Raw genomic sequence first — 12,724 nt, 5'->3', positions numbered from 1 at the left:
ACAGAAAGCGAGAAATCACCCCCCAGAGGGGATGGTCATGCTGCAATCCCTTCTCCTCCATTCTCCTCTCAGGATCTTGGGCACGCACGCATACGCACCCGGCGTGAGTTTTAAGCCACCGGGTCCAGGACGCAAACCGCGGATGACTACGTGGGAGTCCAGCAACATAGCCATTATGCTAACTGCTGGTTCTGCATATGCTATTCAACTTTTGAAATTAGAGTACAGGTTTTCTCATTAAGTCTTTAATGCTAAGAATCTAAGATTTAGTTTTTTTTTTTTAATTTCCAAGTTTCTTTTAAAAAGATAGGGACTTGAAAAAAGAAGATAGGGGCTGGGTATTAGATATTCAAGCTGTTGGCATGCTAGCTGTTAATATCAGAAATGAGACCACCAAATTCATTCACCTAGTGGTAATCACCCACGTCCCTTTTTTGTTTAACCAGCTCTCTTGTCTACCACACGAGACTCAGAAGTTAGAAGGATGGGATTGGGAAAATCAATTTCCTTTTTTGTGCACATGTGCTTTCCTCACTGTCTCTTAAAAACATAGGCCGAGGGGCTGGCAGGTGGCATGGTGGTTAAAGGCACTGGACTCCCACATGGCCAGCTGTGGTTCTAGTCCCAAACCTGGTGGCTTGCTTTCTTTACTTTCCCTCTCTCTGTCTCTCTCTGATCAAAACTGGAAAATAATAATAACAATGATAAAATTAAAAATTTAAATAAAAAATAATTCTTATAAAACAAAACAACATAGGCAGAATTCTGAAAACTATAAGCCAGTAAGACTGGTATTGATTCTTTTTTATTTATTTTTGTGTGTGTGGGAGGTTGTTGCTGTAGGGCGCGTGCACTCGCCTGAAAGGCAGAGAGAGAGAGACAGAAAGCAAGAAATCACCACCACCTCCACCCCCCAGATCTTAATAAAAATCCATAAGAAGTTATTTAGCTACTGATTATAGTTGACCTTAGATCCGGATGGCCTTGTGTGTTTTATCTCATGGGGTTTGTGGAGTATGAGATAGGGCACCTTATATATTTAAATCACATTTACGAGACACAGCATGCTCCAAGGAAGGCTTCATGCAGAGAAGGTGGAAAGTAAACTCGGAATGCTATGACATCCTTGGACCCAGCGCTTTTGAGCCAAAGTTGGCTGATAGGAAAGAAGATATTTCCGGTGGACAGAAGAGCAGGGTGCAGAGGCAGGAAGAAGAGGCTTACTTAGGCAAAGGCCCTGTGTTCTGGCACGTGGCATGTGCGGGAAAGGCAGGAGAAGCTGACTGGTAAGGGTCAACCCCTTCAGTAGATGTGAACAAGGTGAGTGGACAAGATTGCCCAGTTTTGTTGTAGAGTAAAAGGGAGGGAAGAATCTAAAATGACAGTGTGAGTGGTTGCATGAGGCTACTGCTGAGGCGAGCTGTTTCTGAGACACCAGTGGGTCATGCAGTGGCTGAGTTGAAGAGACAGGTGGGTACACTTCCCTGGAGCCAGGAGAGAAGCAGGGGCTGGGGCATTTTATGTAAATAGTGACCAACGCTGTAGACTGGAATAAGTGGGCTTAGCAAGAACATGAAGAACCAAAGGCTCAATTTATGAGAGGTAAGTTCCAGAAGTTAGCAAAGGCAGAGAGGGAGTGAATGAAGGCAGAAGAAAGCTGTCAGAGGTTTCAGAAGAGAACCTGGAGAGAATGGTGTTCTGGAAGCCAAGGGAGGCTAGTGCTGCAGAGGTGGACAGGGGAGAGCAGCAGGAGCTTGGTCAAGATCTGGGAAGAGTGTGGCCAGAAGCTTGACCGTGACCACAGCCCTTCATGGCCCCTGCATTCATCCCCTAGGAGTTAGGGGGAAACAGATAGGAGATGGACATAGCCTGTAAGACTTGCTTACCAAACAACTGCTGAGAAAAAGAAAGCAAGAAAGTAACAGTTCACCGGCCAGCTCCATGGCACGGTGTCATATGCTGCTCACGAGAAGCTGGATCCCACATGGTTACTGGGTTTCATATGCTTGGCCCTGCTGGCCTAAAGCGCACCGCTCATGTGCCCGAGCACCCGGAATATGGCAGGCCATAGAAATGGCGGGAGGGGGAGGGGGCATAGAACTGGAGGAAGGGGAAGGTGGCACGACCAGACCCGGCAGAAGGTGTTCCTCTCTTTTTCTTTCTTGCTCTCTCTCTTTCTCTAACTCGTACATGTGTATGCATGTGTTCTATCATGAATAAAGAAAAAAATGGAAAGAAAAGCAAGGAACAGTTTATATATGTAAGTCCTTAATAAACTCAGCACTCTGGTCCAGAGCAGTTGAATGTGGCCTTTCTAGGCTCTTTGGTGGGTGACTAGTCACGGGAACTTCTCTTAACCAGGGACAGGATACAAACATCCCCTTCTGTGACTTGAGTGGGGTTGATGCCCCTGCCTCAGAGGTGTGTTTTGAACTTTTAGCTCAGACTTTTAGTAATTGGTATTGATGCATTTTTCAATTAAGACCGAAGGGAGTAGATTCAAAATTTAGTTAGTGGGTTCCAAATTAAACTTGGGAACATGATCCTTGTGAAAAATCATTTTAGCTTATCAGTAGTTGGCAAACATTTATACAACAGTGGTTGTTTCTGGCTGTGCCTTTGGCTGCATACTAAACTGAACAGCAAGCTGTGTCCACTGATTGAATGAAAAAAATAATGATTTTATGTTACAGGGAACTTTTTACAATATGCCAGAGGGACCTACTGGAGTCTCTTTAATCTTGAACAATGGTCGTTTCTTGCAGAGGCAAATTATGCAAATCGGTACTTAGTGTTTCCTAATCAATCAGGTCTTTGTTGGAAATGCTGTGAGTGCCAGCAGAACAGAATTTCTATCATTCTGGGGAAGGGTAGGGGGGATGTGAGTGAAACCACTGCTGTGCTCAGCGAAGGATACTGACCCTCCCTAGAGTGAATTTGCAGCCATTCTTGGTGAGAAGAATCCCACCATTTTGTACCAAGGTTTGTGTTTTGCAGCTTGTCTTGCTTTGGGTAATTTATAAAACACCCACGAGGGAGCAGCTAGCAAGGCTGTTCTGTGGGTGACACATATAAACAAAGCTGGGCCTGCCTCCTGGGATGGCAGATGGCAGCCATGCTCCTGGAGCTCCCTTGGTGCCGAATCTGCCTGGAGTGCAGTGTTTCAAAACATTCCTGGACTCATCCAAACTGCACATGTATGTCGAAACAATGCCATTTCAGCTTTAGCCTCTGCAGAATAGTCTTTATTAAAACTTTGATTCCAATCAAAAAGAAAGAACCAGAGAAGTTTAAAAGCTCTTGGGGAGAAATGGTAGTTTTGAGAATTCCTGGTATCACTACTGCCATAATCCCTGTGTTGCCATCTAGTGGATAATGGGGCACGTGTAATTGACTTAACCGTATTTGGAGTTTGTTTTACCCTAGTATTAATTCTCCAACAGGAGAGAAAATCAATTCCATTTGGAGCATTAGGTAATTATTGAGGATCTGCTTTGGGCTAGGCATACGCCCAAGGCATATGTCAAAAAAATAGAAAACAGGGAACCAGCAGTTAGCGTAATGGCTATGTCGCTGGACTCCCACGAAGTCGACCGCGGTTCGCGTCCCGGCCCCGGTGGCTTAAAACTCACGCTGGGCGCGTGTGCGTGCGTGCCCAAGATCCTGGGAGGAGAATGGAGGAGAAGGGATTGCGGCGTGACCATCCCCCCTGGGGGGTGATTTCTCGCTTTCTGTCTCTATGTCTCTCTCTGTCTGTCTGGCGAGCGCACGCGCCCTAAAGTGAAAAAAAAAATAGAAAACAATTCAAAACAAGATGGTAACATCTCTGAAAGAAATAATTCTTACAAGAGTTGTTTTTTAAAAATTTTAATATTATTATTTATACATTTGATTCCTATATGTCATTTGGCTTGTAAAGAGAATTTACCCAACATGAAATACCAGTCCAATTAAGAATGCTATACACATTATCATCAACAGGTAATAATCCATTATTATGTCCCACAAATGCCTTGCCTATTTTTCCCCCAATATACTCTGCCCTTCTCCCACCAACCTTCCATACTGTCTCCAGTGTCCATAACTATTTTCAGTGCTTTTATGTCTTCCTGTCTTTCAGTTTCTACATACAGTGCAGACAGTTGGTATATATTAAGTGGAGACATACAATGTCTCTCTTTCATAGCCTGACTTGCTTCCTTAGCCGGGCTTGCTTCACTCAGCAGTAAACTTCCATATTCATTCACTTTCCATCAAATGTAAAATGCCAGGGTCTTTTTTTTTTTTTTTTTAATGGCTGACTAGTATTCCTTAGGGTTTATGTGCCATATGTGCCATAGAGTATATATAGATTTACAATCGATTCGTCTGTTCATGGATATTTGGGTTGGTTCCATACTTTAGCAATCACGAATAAAGCCGCAATATACATTGATGTGCAAGAGCTTTTCTGACTGAGCATTCCTTCTTTTCTCTTTTGGGTAGATACCTAGGAGTGGGATTGCTAGATCATATGGTAGTTCTAGTTGTAGGTCTTTGAGGAACCTCCATATTGTTTTCCACAGTGGCCAGACCAATTTACATTTACCAACATAGTAGGAAAGTTCACCTTTCACCACAGCCCTGCCAACACATCATTTTTTGTGTGTGTTTTCAATCTTCACCATTCTGACAGGGGCTAGGTGGTGTCTCATTGTGGTTTTGATCTGCATCTCCCTTATGTTGAGGGATGTTGAGCATTTCTTCATATGTTTTTTGTCTGTTTGTATATCTTCCTTAGGAAGTTTTTTGTTCAGTTCATTTTCCCATCTTTAAATTGGGTTAATCTTTTTTTTTTTTTTTTCAGGTAGGTACATTTAGTTCCTTTTTTTTTTTTTTTTTCAGGTAGGTCACTTGAGTTCCCTGTGTATTCTGGTTATCAGTTCTTATCTGAGGCATAGTTTACAAAAATACTCTCCCATTCTGAGGGTTGTTGATTCAAACTAATTACCATGACCTTGGCTGTGCAGAAACTTAATAATCTGAAGTAGTCTCACTTGTCTACTTTGGGAATTATTCCCTGTACTTTGGAGGTCTTATTTAAGAAATCTTTGCCTACGCCAGTGTCTCCCAGAGTTCCCCCAATGTTTTCTACCAGTAGTTTTATAGTTCGAGGTCTTAGTTTTAGATCTTTGATCCATTTTGAGTTGATTTCTGCTAATGGTGAAAGATTGGGATCGTTTTATCTTTCTGTAGGTGAACAAGAGGAGCCCTTAACCTGGCGGAGAAGACATCTAGGAGGTGGGATGCCTGAGCCAGTTCTTAGGAGTCTGAGTAAGATGAGATAGGGCTTTGAATCTGGAAAAGCAGCAGGGAGTTGGGCTTAAGGGCTTAAGGAATTGGACTTGATCCTGGGAGTAATGAAGATGCTGATGTTCAGTGTTAGGGAAGCATGTCGGCAGTTACCTTTATCTGTTTATAAACACTTTTTGTTTGATTACAAAGATTATACATACTAATTGTTGAAAATTTCAAAGTGCAGAATATATTAAAAAGAAAGCAAAGTCTCCAAATCTTATTACCTAGACAACTGTCAGTATTTTGATGGGATGTCTTTGGGTCGTTGGGAAAGTCATGATGTATCCTTGCAGAGACAAACATAGAAAAGTACCTCATAACTTTCCCAAACGACCTAATAGAGCCCTCTCTGTGTATGTATTCTTTAGGTATATGTTTCATGTGTTTTACATAAATGGATCACCTAGTACATGCTTTGGATAACCTCAGTTTTGCCTTGGTTCTTCCCCTCTCAACAGTATGCTTGTGAGAAAACCATCCATGCCGGTAAGTCCCTGGTGTTGAGTACACGTTGGCAGTGCAAATTCACTCAAGGACAGATCCCTGAGGTTCATCCAGCTGTTTTTTTGGAGAGACTTTTGCTAAAAGGATGTGTGCGCTCACCAGACAGACAGAGACAGACAGAGAGACAGAAAGTGAGAAATCACCCCCCTGGGGGGATGCCACACCACAATCCCTTCTCCATTCTCCTCTCAGGATTTTGGGCATACACGCACACACGCCCGGCATGACTTTAAGCCGCTGGTCCTGGACTCAAACCACGGTCGACTACATGGGAGTCCAGTGACATAGCCATTATGCTAACTGCTGGTCCCCATCCAGCTTTTGAAATGTTGGTTGTGTGGGATGCAGTCAGGCACTGTCATGGAGAAGAACTGGGCCCTTTCTGTTGACCAATGCCAGCTGCAGGTGTTGTAGTTTTGGTGCATCTCATTGATATACTGAGCATACTTCTCAGATGTAATGGTTTTGCTGGGACTCAGAAAACTGTAGTGGGTTCCACCAAACATGAGCTTTTTTGGTGCAAGTTTGACTTTGGGAAGTACTTCAGAGTTTCTTCTCGATCCAGCCACTGGGATGGTCATGACCAGTTGTCATCTAAAATTAACTTTTCATGTAGAATAAGAGAAGGCAATACTTCAAAAGAACAAAGTTTTTGATTTTCGGCCAGCTCATGAGGTGCCCACTTACTGAGCTTTTTCACATTTCCAGTTTGCTTCAAATGCTGAATGACTATAAATTGTCATTGAGTTCTTCAGCAACTTCTTGGTAGTTAGTATCAGCTTTGATGATTGCTCTCAATTGGTCATTGTTCACTTCTGATAGCTGGCCAATATGCTCATCTTCAAAGCTCTAGTCTCCTGTGAAAAACTTCTTAAACCACAACTGCACTTCATGTTCATAGTAATTCCTGGGCCAATGCGTTGTTGATGTTGTGAGTTGTTTCCACTGCCTTATGACCCTTTTTGAACTCAAATAAGAAAATCACTCGAATTTGCTTTTTGTCTAACATTTCCATAGTCCAATATATATATAAAATAAACAGCAAATAATAAATCATTAGTAAAAAAAAAAAAGAGAAATGTACATTAAAATGATGTATAACAGGGACCAGCAGTTAGTATAATGGCTATATCGCTGGACTCCCATGTAGTCAACCACGGTTTGCATCCCAGACCCGGTGACTTAAAACTCATGCCAGGCGCATGTGCGTGCGTGCCTAAGATCCCGAGAGGAGAATGGAGGAGAAGGGACTGCGGCATGGCCATCCCCCCTGGGGGGTGATTTCTCGCTTTCTGTCTGTCTCTCTCTGTCTGTCTGGTGAGCACATGTGCCCTATAGCAAAAACCTCTCCAAAAAAAAAAAAATGATGTATAACATAACCACATTTAAGAATGTATCCAATAATGGGGGCTGGCAGGTGGCATGGTGGTTAAGGTGCTGGACTCCCACATGGCTGACCACAGTTCAAATCTTGGACTGGGTGGCTTGCTCTCTCACTTTCTCTGTCTTCTTCTCTCTCTTTTTCTCTTGTCAAATTAAAAAAAATAATAATACCAAATAAAATTAGATTAATATTTTTAAAAAGGGTGTATCCAGTATCAAATTTCAACAATGCAAAAATCACAGTTACTTTTGCACCAGCCTAATAGTTTAACTGTGAGTTATTACCATTTTGGTAGCAGAAAAATCTGTGCCTCAGAATGACTAAAAATGTTAAAAGAAGAAGTGCTGGGGACCAGCAGGTGGTGTGGTGGTTAAGGCGCTGAACATTCCCACATGATCGACCATGGTTCGAGTCCCGGACCTGATGGCTTGCTTTCTCACTTTCCCTCCATCTCTTTCTCTCTGTGTCTCTCTCTGGTCAATTTAAAAATGAATGAATGAATAAATAAAATTAAATAAATAGTTCTTTAAAAAAAAAAGAAGTACTAAATAACTTTATTTTTTTAATAGGGTGTATGTGCCCTCCAGAGAGAGAGGGGCACGGAGAAAGGGAAAGTGAGAAAGCACTCCCTGGGGGCATGGCCACACCACAATCTTTTCTCCATTCTTTTCTAGGGATTTTGGGCATGAATGCACATGCACTCAGTATGTTTTGCAAGCTGCAGAGTCCAGAACTTAAACCCCACAGTTGGCCATGTGGAATCCAACCACTTTAACCACCATGTGACCTGACTGGCACATAAATGAGAAGATTTTTTAAATAATGTTTTATTATGGAAAATCTAAAGTATGTAAGTGTACAGTGTAAGGAACCTCTATGTACATATGTGCCTACCTTCATTAGTTACCAACCATGACTAACCCTGTTTTATCTGTACTTCCCCTGTCTTATTTTGAAGCAAGTCTTGGACATTATATCATTTGTTTTGTAAATTGCTTAGTATAGATCTTTAAAAGATAAGGAATCTAAGGAAAAAATAAAAACATAATCATAATATGAAGGACTTCAAAACATTCATGGAAAAATTGAATTTCAGGGTTTTTTTTTCTTCCTCTGAGAGACTTCTTGCTGCAGGGTGCATATACTTGCTGGAGAGACAGAGACATTCTCCATTCTCCTTTTGGAGAATGTGAGTTTCAAACCACGTGGTCCAGGACTCAAACCACGGTCACCCACATAGGAGTTCAGCACCTTAGCCACCATGCCACCTTCTGGCCCCAATACAGATTTATTTTGATGCAAAAAATTTGTGAAATCCATGCATTTTTTGGGTAATATTTATTTTCCATGAACTGTTGAAGACCCCTCCCAATATATAATATCATTATTATACCTAAATAAAAACATATGATTATTTTTAAAGTGTATTTTATTTATGACAGTTCATGCATGAAAGAGACACACATTCTTTTTTTTTTTTTTTTTTCTTTTTTTGAGAGGTTTTAAGGCGTGTGCACTCGCCAGGAAGACAGAGAGAGACAGAGAGATAGAAAGTGAGAAATCACCCCCCAGGGAGGGATGGCCACGCCGCAATCCCTTCTCCTCCATTCTCCTCTCTGGATCTTGGGCATGCATGTACACGCGCCCGGTGTGAGTTTAAGCCACCGGGTCCGGGATTCCAGCCGCGGTCGGCTACATGGGAGTTCAGCAACATAGCCATTACGCCAACTGCTGGTCCCGAGACGCACATTCTTGATAGGTTCTCATCACACCGTAGTCTACTTCGCGGCTCCCCAGTTCATCAGGATCGTGGGCAAGCACGCACATACTTGTGCTTTCAGGCTAACCTGCGAACAAAACCTGTAGCTGGCCATATGGCTTCCAGCACTGCAGTTCAGTTTGCTAACAACTATGCTACAAGGCTGAGCCTCGTTTTAATTTCTTAATATCATTAAATATTAAGTGAGAGTTTCTTTAGTGAAATAACAACAGTACACAGTAGCCCTCAAAATGATGTTAATGTCACATGAAACTAGAGATCACTAATGTGCTTATAAATTTAACAGTACTGAAGTAACCCCGACTAATTCAGCTTAATTGGAGGTAGTAGTTCCAGCTCTGTTGATAATACCAGGTCTCAGAGCTTGGTTTTTTTTTTTTTTTTTCCTTCACTGAAAATATAATCTTCTACAGATTGTTGTCAGAATTAAATGAAATAATCTACTTACAGTAATTGGCACAGAGAAGGCATTAAATAAAAAATACATTCCTACTTTTCTTTTTTTGGAGAGTTTTTTTTGCTATAGGGCGCCTGCGCTCGCCAGACAGAGAGAGACAGAGAGACAGAAAGCAAGAAATCACCCCCCAGGGGGATAGTCACGCCACAATCCCTTCTCCTCCATTCTCCTCTTGGGATCTTGGGCACGCACGCACACGCTCCTGGCGTGAGTTTAAGCTACCAGGTCCGGGACACGAACCATGGTCGACTAAGTAGGAGTCCAGCGACATAGCCATTACGCTAACTGCTGGTCCCCCTACTTTTCTTTTTTTAAAAAAAAATTTTTTTGAGAGGTTTTTGCTATAGGGCACGTGCACTTGCCAGAAAGACAGAGAGAGACAGAGAGACAGAAAGCAAGAAATCACCCCCCAGGGAGATGGCCATGCCACAATCCCTTCTCCTCCATTCTCCTCTCAGGACTTTGGGCACGCACGCACACACGCCCAACGTGAGTTTAAGCCACCAGGTCCGGAACTCAAACCACGGTCAACTACATGGGAGTCCAGCGACATAGCCATTATGCTAACTGCTGGTCCCCTTTTCTTGTTTTTTAAAGAATTATTTTTATTGTTATTATTTTTTAAATTTGACCAGAGAAAGAGAAAGGGAAAGTGAGAAAGTAAGCTGCCAGGTCTGGGATTCGAACCTCTGTTGGCCATGTAGGAGTCCACTGTGCCACCTGCTGGCTCCTTTCCTTTTTAAAAAAGTATTATTTATTTTAATTTTTATTTATGACTTTATTTTTATTTTTATTTATGACTTTTAGGGCATGTACACGTACCAGAAAAAGAAAGAGAAAGCAAGCTGCCAGGTGTGGGACTTGGACCATGTGGTAGTCCAGCGCCTTAACCTCCATGCCATCTGCTGGTGGCACCAACATTCCTGTTTTTCCTTTCTCTTTTGGTTATAGTTCAGTTCCTATTTTGAAGTACTGTTTTTGTTAGAACTGCAGGATTCTCTAGTCTGTCCATATCTATCCTCTCTGGTAGAGACGTAGTTACTATAATACGGCGGTATAATCAAACTGTAGCTCTCTGGAAAAGACTTCATGGGGCCCATCGGTCAGATGGAAGACGGTCTGCCTTTGAGGACACAGGATCTTGTGATGTTCCACCTCCGAGCGTACCTCCCTGACTTTTCTAGACCTATTTATTTGCACGAATAGCCATCTTGTCCCTCTTTATTTATAAACTGGATTATCTAGGTGCAATCTGCATGATACCTTTGATACCTTTTTGATCCAGCTAGTACATCAGGATCTATCAAATCTTGAGGACTTTTCTGTTGTGTTTCCTGACCCTCTCCCTTCCCTTTTTCCTCCCCTTATCCCTTTCAAACATTTAGGTACTGTTGGGGATAGAAAAATGAACAGGATAGAGAGCCTGACTCCAAGGAGTTTACCTAGTGGGAGTCCCAGATAAATACTTACACTATAACATTAGAAAAAAGTACAAGCAGGTATCTGTAAAATCCTGGAGAGAAGCAGGACTTATGAGGATGGGCTGGGCTCCCTCAGGTGGAATGGGGCTGGGCTGGGCTAGGGGAAGACCAGCCACAAAGGCAGTGACATGGCGATGGTGGTGCCCCCCTGCTGCCACACCTGCGAAATGCCTCACAGTGCAAGTCTGCCCCACAGTGCTCCGTTTTTAGCCCTTGCATTTGTCACCTACCTGGTCCCATAGAGACTTCACCAATGATCCCCTCCTTCTCTGGACCCTTTTTCCTACTCTCTATTCCCATGTCCTTCAGTGGTACCAAAAGTAAGAAACAGACATTTTAGGGCTTTAAAGGGCAAATGTACTTTCATTTTACTCTGCTTTCCTAATCGAATTTGATGTTAGAGTGGCCTTTCTCTTCTTAGAAGAGGCATTCTCTTTAGATGTATGCATATTCCAACATTATCATGTAAGTTACTCTGTTAAAAATCAGAACTATAGAAACATTCAAAATCTAAAGCAGGGGGCTAGACAGTGGTACAGCAGCAAAATGTGACGCAGTGTGAGACTGACCCGCGGGGAAGCACCGGCTTCCTATTAGGCTGGAGACTGTTGTGACATCAAGACGCAGCTGGGGTATGTGTGCTTAGGCATGCCCTTTCTCTCCCATAAAAGAAAGACACGTAGAGGCCAAAAAAGACCAAGGGGTAGAGGAGAAGGAGAACTTTATGAGTGTAGAAGTGATGGAACCTGGAGGCTTAGGGCCAGGGACACTTGGGCTGGATTGTATAGGACCTCGAGTATTGTATTTGGGAGTTTGGACCTGGGCTTGTTCTCGGGCTAAACCCTGAGGTTACACATTGGCTATCCTTTGACAGAGCTGCTTCTTATGACTGCTGCATTATGGCTTTTTCTTCCTTTCTTTCTTTCTTTTTCTCTCTCTTTTTTTTTTTTTTTTTCTTCTTTTTTTTTTTTTTTTTTTTTTTTTTTTTTTTTTTTGCCATTGCGCATGCGTATTTGCTGGAGAGACAGAGAGAGAGAGAGGAAAAAAAAGTGAGAAATCGCTTCCCATAGGGGATGGCCACACTGCAATCCCTTTTCCTCCATTCTCAGGATTTGAGTACCTGCACATAAGTGCTTCAAGGCATTGGGTCTGGGACTCAAACCATAGACAGCCATGTGGGAGTCTGGTGCCCAAACTACTATGCCACCTGCTGACCTGCCCACTGTGTACTTGAATACTGGAATTCCCCACTATCAAACCTACAGTATTATTCTATCCATTTCCCTTGGTTTATTTGTTTACATTCTTTACCTGACCCCTAAAAGTCATGGAATTTATTTATTTATTTATTTATTTATTTATTTGAGAGGTTTTTGTTCTAGGAAGCGTGTGCTCACCAGAAAGACAGAGAGACAGAAGTGAGAAATCGCTGTTCAGGGGGTGATTGCCCCACCGCAATCCCTTCTCCTCCATTCTCCTCTCAGGATCTTGGGTACACACACACGCGCCTGGCATGAGTTAAAGCCACCGGGTCCGGGGCGCGAACCACGGTCGACTACGTGGGAGTCCAGCAACATAGCCATTATGCTAACTGCTGGTCCCAAGGTCATGGAATTTCTAACCCCTGGTGGGTATAACCATTAGGTTATGAGGCCAAAGAAAAGCTTTACCAAACCATCTGTGTGATGCAGCAAATACCCTGTTTGCACATCTTTTACATTTTCCCATAAACAGATTTAAAAGTCAGGATTTCATGATATAGTCTGAGTGGAAGGCAGGAG

General features: G+C 42.6%; 1 protein-coding gene across 5 annotated transcripts in view; it reads left to right on the top strand.

Annotated features, from left to right (window-relative positions):
• The window catches only part of STX18 (syntaxin 18), a 147,618-nt gene that overhangs the window by 65,448 nt on the left and 69,446 nt on the right, over positions 1 to 12,724 (top strand). The gene's annotated exons all lie outside the window — the stretch shown is intronic.

The sequence above is a fragment of the Tupaia chinensis genome, unplaced genomic scaffold (assembly GCF_000334495.1).
Source record: "Tupaia chinensis unplaced genomic scaffold, TupChi_1.0 Scaffold141490_1, whole genome shotgun sequence".
Lineage (NCBI taxonomy): Eukaryota > Metazoa > Chordata > Mammalia > Scandentia > Tupaiidae > Tupaia > Tupaia belangeri.
The sequence above is the reverse complement of the archived record's forward strand: the minus strand, read 5'-3'. Positions and strand labels throughout refer to the sequence as shown.